This window comes from Arvicola amphibius, chromosome 18 (assembly GCF_903992535.2).
Source record: "Arvicola amphibius chromosome 18, mArvAmp1.2, whole genome shotgun sequence".
NCBI lineage: Eukaryota > Metazoa > Chordata > Mammalia > Rodentia > Cricetidae > Arvicola > Arvicola amphibius.
Genome location: NC_052064.1, coordinates 18,697,165 through 18,716,942, shown reverse-complemented (window position 1 = coordinate 18,716,942; position 19,778 = coordinate 18,697,165). Strand labels below are relative to the sequence as shown.

General features: G+C 45.6%; 1 protein-coding gene across 2 annotated transcripts in view; it reads left to right on the top strand.

Moving 5' to 3' along the window:
* The window catches only part of Epb41l3 (erythrocyte membrane protein band 4.1 like 3), a 212,318-nt gene that overhangs the window by 142,650 nt on the left and 49,890 nt on the right, over positions 1-19,778 (top strand). The window lies entirely within an intron of this gene.

Below are 19,778 nucleotides of genomic sequence, written 5' to 3'. Positions count from 1 at the left end.
ACGTGTGTGTATGCACATGTGTGTACATGTATGTGTGCACACATGTGTGTGCTTGTGAATATGTGTGCGCATGTGTATATGTGTACATGTGAGTATGTGTATACCTGAGTATATGTACAGTTGTATATGTACACATGTGTGTATGTGTACACCTGAGTATGTATGTAGGCCAGCAGTTGGTGGCAGGTGTCTTCTTCAGTTACTCTGTACCCTAGTTTTGGAGACAGGATCTCTCAAGGAACCTGGAGAATGACAATGTGGCGATCCTGTCTGCTCAGCAAGCCCCAGGGATCTTCCTGTCTCTGCACCCACAGTGCACTGCTGTACCCAGCTTTTTTACACCCGTTCTGGGGGATCCCACCGTGGCCCTTGGGCTCCTACAGCAGCTTTTCTCTGACTGACCCATGTCATCAGCCTGTGTTTGCAAAGATCAATTCTCTAACATGGTGTTACTCGGTCACTAGGTTTGCTTTTCCCGGTCCTACCCTTAAAACCCTTGGTCCCTCTGTGCTTCCCAGAGCACCGTGTCTGGTTTGTTGCCCTTCGTGCTGCTCCCAGGAGCCCTATGGATGACTTTGTTCTTTACTGAAGATCCAAAAGCCTTTGTGCTATATATCTAGCTCGCTTGCTTAGAAATTGCTGCTTTCAGTGTCTTTGTGACTAAGAGCTGCCACATATGCCCTGAAAGAAATCACCAATGATGACACAGCCGCCATAGTCCCCGTGAGATGACGGCTAGGCCACACGTGGTGGTAACCTTGGACCCATGCATGCAGAAGAGGGCTCCCCACTTGTGGCTCCAGCTTCAGATATAAGGCCAGGTCTACCAGATTTCTCATAGCACATCTCAGAGAAGACTGTGGCAGAGAATATACCTGCTCCCCCTTACCACCCCCAGGTGCCAGAGCCCCACTGTGTCTTCTGCTCAGAACTCACTGTGCTCTCACGTGGAAGCTGCCAGCTACTGTCCCCATTCCACAGCTCCAGGATGAGCCCAGGCCCTGCCCTGCTTGAGTCCCAGGGAGGACTTTAGCCCAAGACATCGCTCAGTGCTTTGTTTAGGAAAGTCTTCCCAACACAGTGGGCTGCAGCTAGGCCCTGTTGGCTACCCACAGCCTCTCGTCCATGGAGGCTTGTCTGCTCCATGTGACCCCAGGCCAGCTACAGCTGGTGCCATCAGCTATTGGAGTCTTTCCTGGCAGCAGATCTATACTTACAGCTCCGAAGGCTTCTTCAGTGACTCTTCCAGGCCACCTCCTTGAAACTGTCACCTATTCTCGGACACAGCGATGCATCTGTGCAATGTGAATACTGGCATCTTCTGAACGCTCAAATATTGCAGTTTTCCTATTCGTGTGACTACATATTTTTCTAACAGTGTTAATGCATACAGTCAGTATGCCATCATATTGTGTGTGTGAATGCTAAAAAGCTATGATGATTTTACCACGGCATTAATATGAAGTGTTTCTTACAGTCCTGTTATGGTCCAGTCGCTACAAAACAGCTGAGCCAATGTTCCAGCTTAAAACTGAGTTTGTCTTCACCATAGAAGCAAACCACCTTATCTACAAGAAACACTGGACATAACCTTGGTCTTGCCTTATTTCTCTGCTGAGAAAATCAGCTCAGAGATGGGCGGTGGTGGCGCACACCTTTAATCCCGGCACTCCGGAGGCAGAGGCAGGCGGATCTCTGTGGGTTCAAGGCCAGCCTGATTTACAAGAGCTAGTTCCAGGACAGCCAGGGCTGTTATTTGTAGAAACCCTGTCTTAAAAAAAAAAGAAAGAAAGAGTGAGAGGGGGAGGGAGGGAGAGAGAGAGAGAGAGAGAGAGAGAGAGAGAGAGAGAGAGAGAGGGAGAAAAAAAGAGAAAGAAAAATCAGCTCAAAAAAGTTAATATTGTACCTGAGAAAATCTAGTTTAGAAAGTAGAGAGAAGAACAGGAGCCTACATGCCACTCCTTTGACCCAAAGGCTCTACGCTTCCTCACCAAAAAAAAATGCAAACCCTACACCAGGAAAAGGAATCAACCACAAGATAGGATTTGCCTTTGGTTTAGATGTGCAAGGTAGTATTTAAAAGAAAAGGGAGAGTTTCCTCCATGACTTTAGCACTGGTTTCTCCAGGAGAAACAGATTTGGGGGCTGAGGTGGTGGTTCCATCAGCAAAAACACTTGCCACACACACAAGCATGTGGACATGAGTTCAGTGGCCCAGAACGCATGGAAAAGGCTGGACATGACAGCGCTCACCTGGATCCCCGTGTAGAGGAAGGCCGGGAAGATGGAAGGACCCCAGGGCTTACTGGCCAGACAGTCTAGCTGCATCAGTGAGCTTCAGCCTCAAAGAGAGACCTTGTCTCAACAAAGTAAGGTAGTGAGCAATGAGAGAGGCACTAGGCATCAATCCTGGCCTCTGCATGCAAGCCAATCTCTGTGCACACTTGCATCTACATGAACACACACATAGCTTCCAAAAGGAACGATCAATTTTTGGCCACTTATTCTATTTAAATTCTGTAAGCATGTGACTTCAGAACTGATCAGTTTTTCTAAACTTTTTTTCTTAGTATCATAAATATGGCATGAGAGAAGGAAGAGAGGCTGCTAAAAGTCCCTCCTGCTTTGTATTGTCTCCTTTTTGTCCCCTTCTTGTGGCTGGAAGATGTCAGATGGGTCCTGTGGCAAGTCCCTGCTCTTAGTAAGCCAGAAACTGACTGGATTCCTTTGGACTCCCCTTGGAGCACAGGACCTGGAGATTTCTGAGCAGAAACCGTCCAAGAGTGTAATGTCACAGAATAGTGTCCCTGAAAGCCTGCTTCTGAAAAGGACGGCCCGGTTCTGACGTGGACCACTTGGGCAAACCTTGGAAACAGTGTCTTTGTTTGATTGGGAAGAGAGTGGTGGTGGAGAGATGAAATGGGTAAATTCCTCCAGCTGGTGCGCGGCCTCCAGTCAGCCTTTGTCTTCGTGTGGAATTTCCCATCAAACCTGGCGTCCCCAGCTGCCCCTTCCGGAGAGAACGTTTTCACCACAGGGTGATTGCCTTTTTCAGTTTTCCCCGATCAATTGCCAGTTCATTTCATAATTACAGCATTTCCCCCTGAAAGACAGGTTATAGTTTTTGAAAATTACAACCCGTCTCCTCCGAGCATTTAAGTCAATGCCCTGCTTTTCATGGATGTACTTTTGACCCTTTAGGAAATGCAGGAAGTGGGCCTGCTGGCATTAGCCACAGGGTGCAGATAAATCTTCGCACTGAAGGAGACTCACCTGGGAGTGACAGTGACCTCTTCAGCTTCGCGCAGCCCTGTTACGTCAGTCTGCTTCACAGAAGAATTATTTTAACCTTGTCCCCCCCCCAACCGCACATCTTATATGTAGCATCTATGATCTCTTTGACCATACTTTAGTTCTGGGAAAATCACGGGTTCTTAGAAACACAGGAAATATGGTCCACAGCTCAGTCTCTAAATTTTTATTTGGCTCAGTGTGTGTGTGTGTGTGTGTGTGTGTGTGTGTGTGTGTGTGTGTGTGTTCATATCTAGCAAAATACAGACGCAGATCCAGAGAAGACCCAGGCAGGTATACCATTGAAGGATCTGTTTGTAGGGTTAGTAAAAATATTTACCAAGAATGATTTGCCTGGCTCCTGCCGTTAGACTCTGATGATTCTGCTCAAAGAGAAGCACACTTAGGCAGTAATTAGTTTCTGGATCTGGCTCAGTCGCCTTTGTTCAAGTCCAGCATCTGACTGGCAGATCGAGAGAGGTAACCCTTTCTTTTAGCTCTTGTCACAAAAGGAATATGGGGCTGTTGGTTTGGAGATGTTTTCCAGTTGGAGAGCAACATTGAAGTGGATTCACGAGTACCTTGTGGCTGTGCTACTCCTGTGATCTTGTTAATGTTTACGACAGAGACAAGGGAAAAATCTGCCATGGCAACGTCTCGGTCCAGCGTTGTTTGCTCTCAATTAAATAATTCAGTGGGAGATGGAAAAAAAATAAAAATGAAATAGAGGGAAAGGCCCTGCGTAATGTTATTCAGTGAAATTTAATAGATTCCCCCCCCCCCTCTTCATTTGTTAATGTTAGTACTGCATATTCTCTCGCTAGTATTTACCGGCAGTTCATAAATTACAGCAGCCGCTTGGTTTGGGCTCTTGTTTCAGGCTAGGGTTGTATTTGCTATAAAGACAGCCTTCCTTCGATTTGAGGCTACGGGTGATAGGGAAGGAAAAGATTGTTGGTCGTGCTTGCCGAGGATCTTCCATGTTCCTTTATGAGTTGGCTTGGAAGGTGTGGGTGGGTTCATATCAGGGGAAGGGTGTTTGTCGGGTGCTTACACAGAAGTCAGAGGTCACTTCAGGCATCAGTCCTGTTGCTCAGGATGGGGTCTCTCACTGGCCTGGAAGTTCACCATCCACACTAGGCCAGCTGACCCCTGTGCTTCCAGGAGTCCACCTATGTCTCACTTCCTTATTGCTGGATTTGACCCCAGGCCCAGTTTCTTCAGGGGATCATGAATACTCCCCACACTTGCAAAACAACGAAGGTCTGACTGATTTAACTGTGCCTCCCTGGTCCCTTACAAGGGGTCTTCTTCATCACAGTCTTGGTCTTCTCACTCCTGCAGGCTTCTGGGGTCAGACCTGCTGACAGCAGCTGGTCTTCCCAACAGACAGACAACCATCTGAGATTGTGAAACTGACCGAGCAAACTTGCTAACTTGGAGCAACTTGCTGCCTGTTTTATAATGCATTCCTCGAGGCAGCGCAAGTCCGCTAAGACAGGCTAGGAAACTCTACGTTTCCTCCCATTTTATTCACCAGTAGTAAATGGGTATGAGTTAGCATTTCATCTAAAGGGGTTGCACATACCCAGACTTATAAAAAAATATACATTTTTCTGAAACTCATAGTATGTTAACAACCCTGACAATTGGAGGGCTGAATTTTTGCAGCGAGAATGATGAGTGAAGTCAGACTGGTGTGTTGCCGTGCGGTCCGGGATAAGTCATCGCACCCTACAGACAAATACAGTGGCGTGCTGGCTTTGCTGCTTGCATGGTTCTTAGCCCTCAAAGTCCTCAGTTCGTCTGTAAAACATAGACTGAAGCAGGGCGGTGGTGGTGCACGCCTTTAATCCCAGCACTCGAGAAACAGAGGCAGGTGGATCTCTGGGAGTTCGAGGGCAGCCTGGCTCCAGACAGAGAAACCCTGTCTCAAAAAAAATTGGCTGAGGGTCCTAGTCAGAAACAGAAGCGAGTGGTCTCCAGCTGCCGGAGAGTCAGGCCTGGCAGTCTTTCATATTTCAAAGCTTCCCCATCTTTGTAACACTGTCTGAAGGTCGCTCTTAACGCTGTGTAGTGTATCAGATCCTGGACAGTGTGCTTTACCCTTGAGAAAGGAAATTTCATGTGAGTCTCCATTCCCAGGATTTTCATAACCGGGTATTAATAATATCAGCATTTTTCAGCTAGCTAATCACTCATTGGCACTTTTCGAATGCTCGACGATTTCACGAAAGTCCAGGAAATTATTGTGCCCCCTCACTGGATGCTGGCAGGATGGAGCATCTGGCCGGAAAGCATAGGTCATCCCCGTGAACCTGCTATGACCAGAGGACGAAGCTTGGGTCCAGGGGACCCAGCATCAGAAACAGGAGATGCTGAACAAGCCTGAATATGTTCTGCACATCGTTATGCGTACTCCATTTCAGCTGGCAGTGCCCACCTCTCTCCGGGCTGATTCACAGTCTATGACAGGCCAGGAGCTACCGTTCTTCAGCTTCACTAACGAACTCCTCAGATGACATAAGGAAGTTAGTTAAAGAAAAGACATGAGGGGTCACCCTGGGTTTCCTTTATCCTTAGTACCCTCCGAAGGTAGCATGGAGCACTCTTCCTTGCCCACAAAGCCCCCCGTTGCTGTATAGTGCACTGTCTTCCCTAGCAACCCTCCACTGAGAGAGGCTTCCTCACTGACTCATCCTCTACCTGCCCATCAATGCCATGGATCGGCTAAGACTCTCTTCCTGCCCCTCATCACATGAGGCTCTCTGTGCTAAGCTGGGTTTTCATAAAATTGCTAGAACCACAGTAGAAGCCACTGGGAGCAGGAAAGATGGCAAGGGCCTGACTCTCTCTGCTCCGGGATGGTATAGAGCCTTTGCCGCCTAAGAATTTGGAGAGCGCAGCTCTTCAAGGACGTGCCTGGGTTCTCCTGTCTCTTTAGGTCCGGTGTGATAAAGGACTGGCAGGCCTTCCCTGGCTAGAAACACTTCCATGGGAGTAAGGATTCCTCGGAAGTGGTTCAAACTGGAAAGCCTGACACATGAGTCTCCAGTCACTCTTGGCACGTAGGAATTGATTATCAGAAAGTGCTGGCAATCCCCGCAGTGGTTCTGGAGGCAGCATTGAGGCGAGTAGCATTTGTGTATTTTATGTTGGGGTTTTCGAGATTGTGATATAGTCACAACACTTCCCCCTGCCCTTTCTTTCCTCCGGTTTATGGAATTGCTATTGTACACATATTTCCTCAACGCTGCTTCGAGCTTTCATCCCTTGGGTAGACGGGGTGATGAGAGGGAAAAGCACTGACTGTGTTTGAGTCATTAGGGCTGAGGAGAGAGGAGCCAGAGAGGAGGACCAGAGGACCATAGGGAAAGGTGCGGTAGGTACGCTGGAAGGCGTCCAGGTTGTGCCATAGCTGGATTGCTTTTCTATTGCAGAAAGCACAGAGGCTTAGATCCCAGCCACAGTGGGGCTTGTTCTATGACAGTCTCAAGGGTTATGAGGGTGTGTACGCAAGAGATGGTGGGAAGCATGTAGAACTCGGCCAGTCGCAGGGCGGGGAGCATGCTTTTGCGGGGTTTTACATAATGCAGTTTATGGACCTGTCTGGGCTTTTAAGGTTTACTCTTATGGAATAATCATTGGAAGGAAAGAGATAGATACTGGTTATTTTGAGTGCGGGTGAACTTGGCTAGAGACGAACTTGGTTGGCTGAGGAGCCAACCAACGCGGGGATGGGGAGAGGCATCCAGTATAGCGGGGAAAATAGAAGTCAAAGAACGGTCTTGAAAGTCAGCGAACTCAGTAGACTGGATTTGTGCGAGCCGGGTAGTAGTAAGACGGCGGGACACAGTAGCTCCTGTTCCCGTCTGTTTTGCTGTAATTGTGACTAAGATAAGAGACGGAAGCTTGTTAACTTACAGTTCTGAAGAGGGAGACACCAGAGAGCAGCCCCCCTCTCTCTCAGGCCTCCTCGCTGCCTTTGCCATGGCCAGGGTCATCGGACAACCAGGCAGAGCAGGCTTCCTGCCCTCCCACGCTCTTCCGCCTCTCATAAGGCCTCACACTCATCCGACCCCAGCTCTCTGCCAAGGGGCCCACGTCCACAGACCATGAGTTTACAAAGTAAGTGTCCCTCGCGTAATCTTTCTGGAAGATGTGTATATGTGTATAAGCCACTCCAACTTCCAGCTCTGAACTCAAGGGTATGGGGTACAGGAAGGGAGCTTACAGAGCAAGAGAATGAGCTCACATCAAACCTACTGAATCTAAGTTGTCTCAACTAAGAGACAGCGACTTACTTCACGTGAGTGTTTTCTTTGGTGTCTAGAGAGAGGCCAGATAATAAGGCTTTGGGGTCCATTATGTTTATGTGAATTGAAACATGAATGAAGAAAAGGGGTGTTACTAGATAGGCCTGGGGAATGCTGGCCTTCAAAGTAGAAAAGTGGGGAGATCGTTGCCCGTCTCCCAACTCATCCGTTAGTCAACTCTTCTTCACGCCACCTCTTCACACAGGACCCATTTCTCCTTTTTATCATGGTCTGACATAGCACCCGGGTGTGCTGTTCCCTAGGAAGGTTACAGTGGTCACCCTGGTTGAAGTAGGTCCCTTTGAACAATTTTCATGGCGTCTGCATAGGCATGCATTTCTGTTTCATCTTCAAAACTCCCACTGAAGGCCTTCCTCTGTGAGGTGCAGGAAGTGGGATATGTTGCCATCTGTAGAATAATGGAGTGTTGTCATACTGTGAGGTTGGTCTTGGCCCTCCCTTGTGTCCATTGCCAAGTCTCTTTTATTTCTTCAGTTTAGATTTGTGTTGCCTTTTGCTTGTTACCATCTCTGTTGTATCAGTTGATAAGAACTTTGGTATTCTATGGCTTAGAGGCATAGCTGGTCCAATGTTTTATTGAATGACCATGTGAGCTTAGCAGTTCTACGTGTGTTCTGCAGGATGGATGGATAGATAGATAGATAGATAGATAGATAGATAGATAGATAGATAGATAGATAGATAGATAGATAGATGATAGAAAGAGATAGATAGATAGATAGATAGATAGATAGATAGATAGATAGATAGATAGATAGATAGATGATTTGATTGATAGATAGATAGATAGATAGATAGAGATAGATAGATAGATGATAGAAAGAGATAGATAGAAAGAGATAGATAGATAGATACAGATAGATAAATAGATATATAGATAGATGATAGAAAGAGATAGAGAGATAGAAAGAGATAGATAAATAGATAGATAGATAGATAGATACAGATAGATAAATAGATATATAGATCGATGATAGAAAGAGATAGAGAGATAGAAAGAGATAGATAGATAGAGATAGATAGATAGATAGATGATAGAAAGAGATAGATAGATAGATAGATAGATAGATAGAGATAGATAGATAGATAGATAGATAGATAGATAGATAGATAGATAGATAGATAGATAGATAGATAGAATTTTAGGTTTCATCGTTGTACTGTAAGGAAAGTGGTATGATTCAGATGCTTCTAGAGACTTTTCACATTAGGAAAAATACGTCTCCATAAGTGTGGCCTCTCACGTTTCCCCAGTTTGAAGCTGACAATACCCTGCTGGTTGTTTATGTCTCTCCCGCACCCTCGCTCTCCTTTGACATCCTCTCCCCGCTGTCCCCCTCTCCACAGCAGAGAGGCAGAGGATTGTTTTCCCTCTCCACGCAGCTAACGATGTTGGTCAGCTTTGCATCATAAGCTTCTTACGTGGCTTTCTACGAGAAGTCACAGACTTCCTGCTATGAGAACCTTTTATCGAAACACAAAGCATTGCTGCCAATAAAGTTAGCCTCCAGGAACTTGAGGATTTTCCTTGTCAGACAAATTTTAATGGATATTGTGCTTTGAGGTAAATTGAATCTACCCTAATTGAAGCCCTTGTGTTGCTTCCCTGACAAGACTGACCTATTTTGTTGGTGTGGCCTGTGATCTTTAGTAACCCAAGACAGAGAGAACTCTATAGATGACCAATTTAGGCCTAAATGACCAGGATAGGTATTAATTCATGACCTGCTCTATTTGGTGGGGTGGAAGATTCTTCCCAAGAAGCATGGTACCTTTCTTGTGTGGGGGTGTATCTTTTCAGTGTGACAGACAGCTGTGCCTCACTGGTGTGCATATTCTTTGGGGATGGGCATCCTTTCTTGAAGCCACATTTCCTGGTAAGAAAGCCCGCTTGCTTTCCCTGCTGCTCCTCAGGAGTGAGGGATGGCGAGCAAAGGTCCAGCCACAAGAAATTGTTCTTGTTGTGATGTTTGGGAAACGGGAAGGCATACAGAGCCTGTTCTTTCTTATGGAATGTCATGGTGACAGCAGACGCGGTCACCAATGAGGCACCACATTCTTCAGCCAAATGCCATTAGCCTGGGCTTGGAAAGCACACGAACAGTTTAAGACAATTACGCCAAAAAAAAAAAAATGCCACAATGTCTTCCAATATCCCTTTAGATAATCCTCGCCCAGAACATCGTGGCTTCTGGAGCCTTCCTGAACAGTGCAGCAACAAGAATTGGCCGTGAGGGGGAAAAATGAGCCAAGCAAATCCAGCCTCACAGCTGAGGTGTGAGCAGGTTCAAAGATGCATTTAACTTGGCTTTGTCTGTTCTCTTCCTTATCCTCATGAGGACTTTCGATTTTTCATTTCGCATAAGTGCATAAGATTATAAATAGGTAGAAAACAAAACAAGAGAAAATTATTATAAAGCTGGAAGTGAGATCGGCTCAACAGAATTCCCTCTGTTGATAGGCTCAGCTGAGAAAGCTGTCATTAGACAGACCAAGCATCTCAGCTGTTGAGAAGCACCATATGGGTGCAATGGTAGTTATGGGGAGCCTTCTGCTGCAGCCCCAGAAAAGCAATGGCTAGTTATGGGGAGCCTTCTGCCACAGCCCCGGGACTTCTCCTGGGAGTGGATTGCAGGCAGCCACCAGCACTGACTGATATTGCCCACAATCAAACCTGAAAAGCTTGTGGTACAACCTGTAAGTTTGAGACTCCAGCCACACAGGAAACTTCCCGTTCCACTCAGCGAGTTGTACCTGCCAGCCTTCTGTTCGTAAACTTCCCATGTGTTTTTCTACAAGAGAAATTTGCAAGAAATATCCAAGATACGGCGTCTTGGTGTTTTTGAGGGGCTCTTTCTCCTCTCTGTCTCTCTATCACACACATACATTTTTAGTAATACACATATAAGTTATTAATCATAGTAAGTTCATTATGGATAAAACCAGATACACTGGCATGGTTGAGAGACCAGTGTGAACTTCCTGCTTCCAGCACTCCCCCAAGTTCAAATTGATAGGACCATCAGAAAACTTGTTCTGGGCTCCCGGAGTGATGCTCTCCTAGCTGTTCTCCTGAAGGACGGTGACACAGGTTAGAGGCAATGTTTGTAAATCTGTGACCTTAGAGTAGACCAGTGACATAGTCTATATAGTAGGCTGTGCTGCTCCTACTTGCATAGTTACTGTGTCTGGGCAATGTGTCAGAACGGTGTTATTTAACTAGCAGATGATTTTGACAACTTCTCCTGAGAGGCGGGGACTTGACAAGAACACATTAACAGGGTTCATCTCGTCATCCCTCCTTATGCAAGGGCATGGGCCATACAAGTGCCTGATCCTGAATTGTAATTCACCTTGGGAGTTTGAATCAAAGCCATCGTTGAGACACCTGAGGAGGCTCAAGATGTTCAAACTGCAGTTTCTAGAGTATGGTTTCAATAATTCATCCCATGACATCTCTAAAGCACTCATAGGGCATTGAAGCTGAAACAGAATGTTTTCTTTCCTGCTCTAGATAACCTCAAACCGTATACCAAGGGATGCAAATAGGATTATTTGCCATATAGAATTATTAAGCTTAAGCCCATTGAATATGTGACTGCTGCAAAAACATTGGCCTTGATGTGAGAGCCCCATGGTGGATCAGATGCATGCAAGCTAGTAGATACTCCAATGGGCACCCTCATGTTTCTGTTCTAAGATCTCTGTAGTTAGATGTGGGAGAAGGGAGACCTCTTCATTATGTAGGAATCTTATGTTGGGGAGGCTGACCAATCCCTTGTCTGAGGGGCATGACCCCTCCCGAGGCATAAAATACCTTTAAAAGAACCATGTTTGGGTAAGGTCCTCCCTCTTGGTTCCCTGCTCTTCGCTGGAACCCTGGCTCTGTAAGTTTGCCCCACTTCCTTCCTTTATTAAAGCTGATTCAACATTGCTAACGAGACTTTGTGTGATTGCCCAGGTAGTCAGTTGTCTCTGTCATCTGTTGCACATTTTGGAAGTTTCTCGTTTGTACTTCCTGGTTGCTTAAGTAATATTACTTCCCTTCTCAGATCTTTGATGGGGTTGAAGATTAGATAATTGTAGCTACCCTCTACATTATTTAGACTCCTTCCTCTTAGTTCCCTGCTCTTCCCTGGAACCTTGGCTCTGTAAGTTTACCCCACTTCCTTCCTTCATTAAAGCTGATTATTTCAGACAAGGCTAGTTTTGGTTATTTCCCATTGCCACCCCACCGCCACGCTTCAATCTTATGTAAAAATTTCAAAACATGCAATCAGCATTCATCAAAAGACTAGACTTTCTGAGCAAGGGGGTGGGATCACACAGGTCTCTTGGCACCTTGTGGTGAGTTAAGTAAAATAATAATACCAGTACTCCTGATACTTGCGTCTTTCACTTTAAATATGTGCTTCAATGAAATGCAGAGTTCTCTGAGTCACGTCTCTTTCCCTTGTGCCCATCTGTCCAATTTTCCACATTTATTCATATTTATTACAGATCTTACATGTCAGATTTCACATCACCATAAAGGCTATGATGATGTGCGCACGCGCACACGTGTGTGTGTGTGTGTGTGTGTGTGTGTGTGTGTGTGTGTGTGTAGTTTCTATAGTGACCCAGACATTCTTTCTCTTCCTGTTTACTTGGAGGCTTGCCCAGGTAACAGGTCAAAAGATTGCACGGAAATAAATGAAACAAGTTGACTTAATATTTAATTTTAAAACAGTATCAATGCCATTATCATATTGTTTTGATCCTCCATGCTGTGTAGAGATAAAAAAAATGGCAGTGAGGCAAATCGAGACTCTTGAAACCCATGCTTCCTTCTCTGTGTTTCCATGCCCTGTTCTCTTTATTTGGCCAAGTAAATTAAATTAATGATTACAAGTTATCATCTGGATGAAAGTATGGGTTTTGTGTGTTTGTGGTTTGGTTTGGGTTATCAGAAAACGACTTTCTATAGCAAAAACCCTCAAAGTTCATTATGCAGAATGAGGTAGTAGGGGCCTTAGACACGATTCAAGTTTAGGTTGTGTCTCTCACAGATTCCTCTTTCTTAGGCTGCCTCTCCTGAATTCATCTTGCACACGTTGGCATAGTGACCTGAATCCATAGCAGATTAACAACAGGAAATACTGTCTGGCAGTCTGCTGCCTGCATCTCCTATGTGTGCCGTGAAAGTCTTTGTGAAAAACCAAGCCAAGTGTTCTCGCTGGCCAAGAAGAAGCACGCCCCACTCAAAAGCTATTATCTACCACAGTGCTCAACTCTGAACACAAAAGTCTGATTTCAAACACGGGCTCCAATTGCTGCCACAAATGAGGGCAGAAACCAATTATGGATGAAGGAAAAAGACAACTTTACAAAAAAGAAAATAGGTCCGGGGCCTTAATTGCAAGAAGGGGCTTGGGTGATGTACGTGCTGGAACTGTTCTGCCTTGAATCTTGTCAAAAACACAGGGAGGATGTTAATGCGTTCGCATCATTCATTCCTGTTTTGACAGTGCTATATGCCGTATCCATGACAATATATGCCCATCTTATGTTTTGGCCTAAAAGATAACAGAATGTGCCAGTCTACCCAATGCATATTCAGAACCATTCTGTGTGTGTTGGTTAAAGACTGAATGTGTACTTGTGTCACCGATGGGAATGCTGGTTTTTGCAAAGAATTTAATCGTTTACCTCTACAGTGAGTAAGGCTGTGTGATTCACAAAAGCAGAAGAATGTTTTCGTGTGTGTATGTGTGTGTGTTTGTGTGTGTGTGTGTGTGAATTTGTCACAGAAGAAATAGACCATTAATAGTACTTTAGTTCTATAAATTTCAGGATTAGAAACCATGTTGATCTACTTATTTAAGAGACCTAATAATGATTACCAATACTTACTGCCTTCTGCTTCCCATAATTTAGGTGGTAAGCTTTTCAGTGTGTTTCCTTATTTCATGCAAATTGAGGACCCATCACGTTCCCATCTTATAATTGAGAGAGAAAACCCAGAGAGACTGGATAACTTCTTTCATAGCGCAATTGCTTGGTAGCTGCAGCCAGAATGTGGACTGGGCCTGTCTAATACGTTACAGTGAAGTATAAAAATAAACTTGAAATACCTGTCTTAAAGCTATTTAAGTAATGTTGAGTCAGTTCTAATTTGTAGTTAGTTTAGACATGGAAATAAGTCATATATTAACTATTTTTCCTAAAAACTTACCGGGACCAAGAAATAGTTCCTGTTTCTACTTTAACAGAATGCTCCAGGTAGTCACAGCTAACTTCGCCGAGCATGAAAATCGTAAGATGGTATAGATTGCTTCGTATTTGAAAGAAGTAGTGTGGTTTGGGGGGAGCTGATTGCCCATAAAATGAAAGAAAGGAACTCTCTGGACATATATGTCCTCTCTGGGTTTAATCTCTGCCTCTCATGTCAGCTCTCTGTGACTATGCAGCCTAGATCCCACGTGGGCCTGGAGTATGGGCTAGAAAAATGTCATTATGTCCTGCTCCCGTGGGGATGGATTGTGGCAGGAGAGATGTGGGTAATGGACTTTCTCCCATGCTTATTGGATGTGGCTTTGGATGCGCACTTGAGACAGAAAGCATACAGGGATGTAGATGCCCTTGGGGCAGCTGGTGACACATCTTGCTTCCCAGGGTTCCTGGCTCCAGTTCTTTTGAGAGATCTGTGGATTCCGTTGTTTAAACATCACCATCGTATGTTCCTGCTCTGACTGCAGCCTCTTGGTATTTTCCATGTATGAATTTAAAAACAAACCCACTCTCTGAACAGACACTGCTAGGATAGCTTCCTGTCGAGAGCCTGGTACAGAATAGGAAGGTCTGGGAGGATGGTGAACAGGGCTGATGGTCTAGCGGGAGCTGAAGCCCTGGCACTGCGAGTTTATTGAGTTCTTCACGAGCTCCTGGGCCCCAGGGAAGTGGTAATGCAATCCCTTAGAAATGAAGTTCCAAATGACCCTTGGAAATGAGGAAAATGCAGAAGCGTCCAGCGAGGGAAATGCAATTAGGACAGGAAGCACTGAGGGAGGCATTTTTTTAAAATGTGGCATTTTGCCATAAGATTAATCGAAGTTAATGCGAGCAGGAATTCTTCCTTCAAATTCAGCCGGTGGGCTTTTCTGGCACAGAGGGCTGCTAAGTTGCTTACTAGGGCAGTAGGAAGAGTGAGCTATTTCTCATCCTCAGGCAGCAGAAATACACGAAATGAGTACCACGGTCACCAAAGAGGGGAATCCGGATGAAAACTCGTGTTCTGTGTTAAGAAGGCCCTGTGGTACGGGGGGGGGGGGGGGGGCGTCTTCTCGTTTCATAGGAGATGAAAAGGAACAAAGGCATCAACTTCCCTGAATATCCTCAGTGTGGTTGCTCTAAGTGCTTTATATTAACAAGTGGTTTGTACCTAAGCCACCGTAGATATGGTTTGTTTGGTTTTTGTCTGTGTTTGTTTGGGGATGGTGGTGGGTATGGTAGTAGGTGGTGGTGGTGGTGGTGGTGAGGGTGGTGGCAGTGATGGCGGTGGTGGTGGTAGGTGGTATTGGGCGGTGGCAGTGGTGTAGTGGCAGTGGTGGTGGCCGTGGTGGCAGTGATGGCGGTGGTGGTGGTAGGTGGTATTGGGCGGTGGCAGTGGTGTAGTGGCAGTGATGGTGGCCGTGGTGGCGGTTGTGGTGGCAGTGGTGGTGGCCGTGGTGGCAGTGGTGGTGGCGGTGGTGGTTGTGGTGGCCGTGGCAGTGATGGCGGTGGTGGTGGTAGGTGGTATTGGGCGGTGGCAGTGGTGTAGTGGCAGTGGTGGTGGCCGTGGTGGTGGCCGTGGTGGCGGTTGTGGTGGTGGCAGCGGTGGTGGGTGGTATTGTGTGGTGGTGGTGGTGGTTCACTTTCAGTGTGGTCGTATGCAGAAATGTAAACAGACTCTCTGAGGACAAGCTCACCTAATGCAACTCGCAGTCCCATTACGGAGAATCAGGTGTTGCGGGTCATCCCATGGTCTCAGACAAAAACTTCTCTCCTTTCTACTTGGATTGAGCCATTTCCAACACATAACTGCAGCCCGCTCCTAAAGCAAAGATGACATTTGACTTGACAAAATTCTCCAGTTTCGGCGTTAGCCTTTGGGAAAGAGCCTCACTCACGCTGATTCCGAGCACTTAGAGACCGAGACTAAGGGTACCTTTGCGCTACTTCTGTGCTCTTCATCTTACACAGACTCAGAAATGATTTCCAGCGGCTTCTGTGGCAGAGAAATCACCCTTGCTGAGAAGGTGCCGGCGAGGGGAGCTGTCTTCTTTGTTCACTGTGGAGTAGGGGTGTCCTGTCAATCATCATTTCAGTCACCTGCTAGGAAGGACATTTATGCTTCTGGTCAATTAGAAAGGAAATCATCTCACTGATTACCTTGCCTGCATTATCATCAGCCAGATGGCAGGATCTGCGGTGAAAGCCTCTATGTATGTGCTGGGCATGTAGCTCAGTGGTCGGACACTCGTCTGGCTACACAGCATGCATGGGGTCCCGGGTTTTCATCTGCAGCACCCTGGCAAAATCAGTCTGCATTTTAGGTGTGGGAAGGAAGATGTCTCCTCCCCTGGCAGAGCTCAGGAAGCTTGTAAAACATTTGTAGCTTTCATGCACACGTTTCAGGGGCAGCTTTAAATGCATGTGTTTTGTGGGCTTTTGACAGTGGGTGCGGGCTCTCACTTGTACCATTTATTGCTGCATCCAGCTCTTTTACCCGTCATTTCTTGAGATCATTTTTTTAGACAAACTGTTGGGAAGAGATGTTGTAAGATTTTAAGGGTAAATGCAGAGGTTAAGTCGTTTTTTTTTTTTTTTTTTTTTTTTTTCCCCTCATAATATAGCAGTGAGTATTGACACAAGAGGCTCTAAAGGAACTGGATCGGGCATGCATTTCATTTGAAAAAAACAAAATAGTGTTTCTTCGTGATAATTAAAATTGCTTTAGAATCCTCATGTTTGACAATTTTTAAATTAGGAACCTGATTTAACTTACCATGCATGTTCCATCTGGGAATCATTTAAATGTTTTGATAGTCCTGAGGGGAGGCATGAACAGTGGGGTGATCCCTTAAGAACATAACATCTTCTTCCCAAGATGACGCCACAGGAAGTGCTGTCTGTGGACAAGGGATGACGTCACAGGAAGTGCTGTCTGTGGACAAAGGATGTCTTGAGTAAGCCAACAGTGACTTAACTCACAAGGGTTCAAGCTCTCCTAGCTGGTTAGGTAACTCAGCCATTAGTTGTAATAGAGGATTTGTTAAATTTTACTAGCCCGGCAGTGGTGGCTCACACCTTTAAATCCCAGCATTTGGGAGGCAGAGGCAGGCAGATCTCTGTGAGTTCAAGGCCAGCCTGGTCTGCAAGAGCTAGTTCCAGGGCAGGCACCAAAGCTACAGAGAAACCTTGTATTGAAAAAAAATAAAAGATAAAAAAACAAAAAAATAGCCGGGCGGTGGTGGCGCACGCCTTTAATCCCAGCACTCGGGAGGCAGAGGCAGGCGGATCTCTGTGAGTTCGAGGCCATCCTGGTCTACAAGAGCTAGTTCCAAGACAGGCTCTAAAAAAGCTGCAGAGAAACCCTGTCTTGAAAAACCAAAAATAATAATAATAATAAAATAAAATAAAAAAAATAAAACAAATTTTCCTCATTTGAGTTAACATAACTACTTATACTCTGTATACATTTGCCTTCTCATCCCTGTGACAACTCAGATGGGTTGACTTGGAAGGGGAAGATGTGTTTTGGTTCCCAGTTTAAGCTGAAGAAAGCATGGTGGCAAGAACGTACTTGAGTCAACTGGTCACACCAAGTCTGTACCAGCACTCAGAAATGGATGTCAGTGCTCAACCTGCTTTCCCCATTGTATTCAGTCCCGGACCTAGGATATAGAATGGTGCCACCCATGATCAGGTGTCCCCTCTCTCCTCTTATAAATCTCTCTGTAAATGCTCTCATGGATATGTCCCAAGATTTGTCTCCAACGTGATTCTAAATCCCGTCAAGTTGACGTTAAGCATCACCCACCCCAGTCTAATGACAAAGCCCCTGTATTTAATCACGTAATGAAAAGTGTGTCTTTGAGGGCTATAACAAAGAGCTACCTTCTCTAACATACTCCCCGTTGAGCTTTAGGTATGTATTTACAAGTCGTAGTTCAAATGAGAGGTCCACACACACACCCCACACACCCCACACCCCCGTAGTCTCGGGTTTTTGAACTCTTGGGCCCAACTCCTGGTGCAAGTTTAGAGGACATTATGAAACTTTTAGGTAGTGAAGCCTTGCTGGAGGAAGTATATCACTGGGGGCGGGCCTTGAGAACATACAGCCTCATCGCACCTCTGGTTGGCTCTCTGTGTTTCCTGTGGACAGGAGAGAGGTGATCTCAGTTTCCTGTTCCCAAGTCTCTGCAGCCACCTACACCCCTGGAGCTGTAAGCTGAAACAAACCCTTCCTTAAGTTGTTTTTGATTATGATATCACGGTGACAGAAAGGTAGCCAATGTGTAAGTCCATTCAGATGTCAACAAGGAGAAATAATTGACTACAAATTCAATAATCTGCTAGAAAAAAAATCTGAGTTAGAAAGATGAACACTTCTTCAGCTCAGGAAGAGATTCAGAGAAGATCCAGGCCTGGCCTGGAAAACAAATTTGAAGTCAGGTCCCAGTTCCCACCATTAGCAGCTTAGTCATCAGAATGTAGAGGTGCCAGAGCTCATGGGGCAAGGGAGATATTTTAAATCCAGTAGTTGACCATGAGCCACAGGAGGTAAGGTACAGCCTGAAGCCCATCAGAAGGCTATGAAGTCTTTGCCCGAGGAAAAGAATATGGAGAAATAACAAATTTTCCAGAACCACCCAAGTGTCTGGTGGCCATGCTGACTCTTAGGAGTTAGGATGCTGTTGTTTCCAGGCCGTAGAGCCTATGGTAGATGCTCAGCACCTGGTTTAAAGAGTTTTGAGGCCGGGAAACAAAATATCATTGCCGTGGGAGAAGGACCGGTATTAGCAAAGTGTGTTCAGGTAATTCAGTTCTGGAGAGAGCTATGAGCCATTGATACAAATCAGTTATGACAGCCAGGAAAAGAGCAAGTCAGCCAGGCCATCTACTCTTGAGCTAATCTGTGTCACCTGTTAGGTCAAAGCAAAGACACCCACCCCTCAAAGACAGCCTTCTGCAGCGGTTGCCCTGGTGGCCTCCGACGTACTCAGAAAGGACTCCTCCTTGCAAGCTGCCTCTCGTCTGCTAGGTCAGCCATTGAAGAAGGCAGCAGCATCCAGAACCTCAAACAGAAGTGTTTGTATTTATTTTGCTTTGCTGATTACTCACCAAGGGAGCAGTCAAACTGATGCAAGTTTGTGGGTATTGTGTGTACACAGACAGTGTAGCTTAGATAGTAATTCAATAGTGAACATGTAACTGTTATCTGAAGAGCTGCTTATTGGCCCCACCAGGTATTATACTCCTGTAGAAAGCATGTATGTATAGTAACAGGTTCTGTGTGTTATTGTCGGACACAGCCCTGTACCAATGGCTACACGCATGGAATGTGTCATGTTTGCTACCACTCAACCAAGTTTGAAGTCTTTAATGTCAGCCGTTCCAAAGAAGTAGGCAATACCTTACCCATTTCACCCAAGAAAATGCACAGGTTCACATCGCTGCAAGGGACAGGCGGAAGATCCTGCCCAACTATTTTTCTGACTCTGAAGTGCTGCCAGGAGTCGTTAGCATCATGCCAGTCTTCTCAGCCGTTTCTCTGCACCTCTGTTCTGTTCTCTAAACAGGATCAGGCATCGAAGAACTCATGTTAATATACAAACTTCATGGTGTTTCAATCATGACTCAGAAATACTATAATTTATAAGTAAAAGATTTAAACCAGCAAGCAACATTTCCTCCTTCACATTTTCTGAGCAGCGTGTTGCGGTTTGGTAACAAGTTATTTATTTTCTTACTTCGTGGAGCACACCATTGCTTATGTAGCGTGCTATGCTTTCCTCTTTACCTTCCCATTACAATGTCTCTTTTCCTCAAGCATTATGCTTTCGAAGGATCTAGTAATTACCTCTCAGGATAGTTACAAACGCCTAGTAACATGCTCCACTCACA